At 43.1% G+C, this 3,837-nt stretch overlaps 1 pseudogene; it reads right to left on the reverse strand.

Moving 5' to 3' along the window:
* Window positions 1–1,531: 1,531 nt before the first annotated feature.
* On the reverse strand, window positions 1,532–1,864 carry LOC150039176 (uncharacterized protein C4orf46 homolog pseudogene; annotated as a pseudogene).
* Window positions 1,865–3,837: the final 1,973 nt, after the last annotated feature.

Here is a 3,837-nt window from a genome sequence, read left to right on the forward strand (position 1 = left end):
ATCAGAAATTTGCTCATAGCTCAGTATTTTTATTCATAATGTATAAAATCCAATAATAAAAGCTTCTGAATTAAAATATATATAAAAAAGAAATTATATCATTCATAAATGGCTTTTAGCCAAAAACAAAACAAACAAACAAAAAAACAAGAATTAGGGCCTAACATGCTAAATAAAACAATTCTTACTATTCTTTGCCCATCCATTTGGATCCTATTGCAGCTCCACTGTGTGGATTTTGAATATAATTATTTATACATCAATAGATCTACAAAGACTTAAAATACATCAAAGATGCTCAAAAGTCATAAATATATGATGTCACTCTTGACATGATAGGTAGTTAAAATGAAACATGATCAGTAAGATCAAATCATACAAAACATTATATCAGTTAATACATTAGAAACAAAGTCTCATCTGAAGTTATTAAAAAGCAATAACACAGATAATGTAATTCAAACATGAAAACATCAAATGTGAGAAATATTAACTGTGAAGGCAATTAACCTTAAAAATAAGTTAGGAGCTGGGCATGGGTGTTATCATCAGCCGGCAAAGTGGCTCATGCCTGAAATCCTAGCTACTCTGGAGGCTGAGCTCTGAGGATCACAGTTCAAAGCCAGCCCTGACATTAAAGTCTAAGAGACTTATCTCCAGTTAACCACCAGAAAATCAGAAGTAGTGCTGTGGCTCCAGGGGTAGGGTGGAAGCCTTGAACTGAAGAGCTCAGAGACATCCCCCAAGCCCAGAGTTCAAGCCCCAGGAACAACAACAAAAAGTTATCAAAATTCAATTCACCCTGCTGGGGATGGTGGTATACACCTGCAGCCCTAGCACTCATGAAGGCCAAGGCTGGAGAACCTATAGTATGAGGCTAGCCTTGTCCACATAGTGAGATCCTGTCTTAAAACACACACACACACACACACACACACACACACACACACACACACACACACACACACACCCCTCAAGTCCCATTGGGAGAATTTTTCCCTTTAGTTCAGATTCACACATCTTTTTTTAGGAAAATGATCTTAGTCTTCATGCCCCCCAAAAAGAGGGGGGAAGCTTTTCATGTTTGCCAAGTGTTTTACTCAACATAAAATTGGGGAGTGTCAGGTGATAGTGTCAGGTGCTGTAGGTCTGGAAGTCACAACTTGTCTCTGTTTTCATAGAACTGGGAGCTGATTTACATGGGTAAATTTAGTCATATCGCTTGGGTTGTAACATGATCTTCTGACATGCACCATCTTTCAAAACAATTATCTGGTGATACCAAGGCACTATTAAAATTATCTTTTGAGAGAAATCACTTTTGTAAAGGAATCTCAAAACGTTTAAAGAACAGAAAGGAAGGATAAACACATCTTTTTTAACATAAAAAATCATATCAATATTATGCTTTCACACAGGTGTAGAAAAAGAAGAAAAAAATTTATAATGACTACACAGAAATGCTGGAGATTGTCCTATACATGCCGCACATGTTCAAATCCATATGAGAAGGTGAAATATACAGTTATAGTCAGTTGTCGGGTTTCAGAGAATCATTGCCTTCTTTCTAGAGGTCTCTCCACATCTTAAGGAAGTGTGCATTTTCTGTACATTTAAGGGCAATCTCTTCCACTTGAGCTGATACTGCAGATGCGGCCTCAAGAGGACGCATGAAAACAGTGTGTCTCCGATCTGCCATGCCACCTCCTCCAGGGGGTCCACCACTCCAACTCAGAGCCCTCCAGCCCACACTCACGCAGGAGGAAAATGCATCCAAAGACGAAGGAGAAGATGGAGGTGGGAGAGGCGGATCTCAAACCTGAAGCTCCTTGGCTGACGCATATGGGGAAAAGGCTGGCACCATGGTGCAGGACGCTAGCAGCCAAACCGCCACTGACTGTTTTTCCAATGATTGTCTTTAAACTACTATGTTATCTCTCATCTGTTTTGCTGTCCCTTGGTTATCTCATACTGTGACAGTATTTCACCTGGTAATCTGTTATATTGTATATATGCATGTTTGGTTATTTGAAGTCAGATAGGGAAGGGAGGAAAACAAGATGAAGGGCAGGGTCGGAGAGGGAAATGGGGACCAAGAAATGAGAAAGGGTATCAATGTTTGTGAAGTAAAGCAACTTCTATCTGGTGAATATAATGTAACCCAAATACATGGAAAAAAAAAGACACCCTGCAGATTGAGAGGAGGCTTTTGCACTTATAGATAACTAAAAGACCTGGTATCCGGATTGTACAAAAAGTCAAGAAATTCAAGAGGCTAAGAGTTAACTACCCAGTTAGCAAAGCCTAGATGAGACTACTTTGTGTATGTGTGTGTGTGTTTATGTCCTCATGGGGCTTGAATTCGGGGCCTGGGAGCTGTCCTATCAAAAGCAGCACCATACTCACCTATGCCCAGCAAGCACCCATTGCCTCCCAACAACCCTACCAGGGCATTTTCTCACCTGGGGTCAGCTGGGGAGAAGCGGGACACACCATCGCCATGCAGAAGGTGGGAGATCTGATGTTTGGAGTCCCCAAGTCACACCCAGATAGACTGGAAACTTCCACAAGAAGGAGCATGTATAACTTACTAAGTGGAGAAGAAAGAATCCTGAGCACAGTGACTCCATGGTGCCCAACATTGGCACTGGCCACGGTGATTCCGCATTCGTCCCACCCTAGCGAGTTGGTGGTAGCGTCCAATTCACCAGAAGTGAGCAGCAGAAGGGCTGCTGGAGTGCCTGGGACTCAGGGCTTGGCTCCTGCTACTTTCATCATTGCCCCTCAGCCGAAGTGTGCACCAACTCCACCTGGTAGCAAGAAAAAGCAAGGCTGGCAGGCCCCAACTCAGCAGAAGGAGAAGCAACTTCTCCAGCTGGTGGCTCTGCACTGGTGGCCCTGGTTTTCCTGCCCTACGTGGAACTGTGGGCTCTGCAGCAGCAGCCCAACTGGGATCAGGGGCTGTGAAGTGAGTGACTTGGGGTGGTGGGGCCAGGGACGCTACATCTACCTCCCCAGCAATGGTTTTACTACAAACCTGCAGCTCATTCTTCTCCTCCTCATATCTGTGTACTCAGAGACAATTTTGGAAGAGTCAGCGCTTCTTCCTATTATTATTATTATTAATATTACTATTATTATAATTATAATAATTATTATTTCTGTTAGTATTAATTACACATGGGGTAAACTGAGGCACCTAGGACAGAGATTTATCCACTCGACAGAGTTAGAATTAGAACCCAGGGCTCTTGATAACCAATCCAGAACTCTAGCTTCAAATTTCCAGACTTTATTTAGTCTTCTATTTTCTGTTGCTTACTCCTGTCCCCTGACCTGATCAAGCATTCTCATTCTGGAAAGCACCCTGTCTGCATGTCTGTATCCAATGTGTGATACCTTGGGTAGGACTTGTTCCCTCTTCACCTCTGCTCCCCAACATCACCCCCACCTGCTGATTCTGGTATTTTTTCTCAGGCAATATGTTTTACAATTTACCTGCTCCCCTCACTCTCTGCAGCTTTCCCCTTACTATTTCTTTCTCGAGTCCTGTGGATTCCTTGGGGAGTGAGTGCAATGATCTTCTTGGAGCTTCAGATCCTTTGCATGGAGTGAAAGATGAATTTCTGGTTCCTGAGGAACTTGTCACTTTTGACTCTGCAGGAGTAGGGGTGTCCCAGTGGAGGGATCCCCCAAAACATTCCAGAGTTTCAGTTCCCTGAGGCTAGAATGCCCAGGCTTTCCTTCCCTCCTCTGAACTGATGGGACATGGATGGTTTTGTTTGGTTTTGTTGCCACTTCTGGGCATTGAACTGATGGCCTGAACATGGTCCTTGA

The sequence above is a fragment of the Megascapheus bottae genome, unplaced genomic scaffold (genome assembly GCF_031878675.1).
Source record: "Megascapheus bottae isolate mThoBot1 unplaced genomic scaffold, mThoBot2.hap1 HAP1_SCAFFOLD_37, whole genome shotgun sequence".
Taxonomy (NCBI): domain Eukaryota; kingdom Metazoa; phylum Chordata; class Mammalia; order Rodentia; family Geomyidae; genus Megascapheus; species Megascapheus bottae.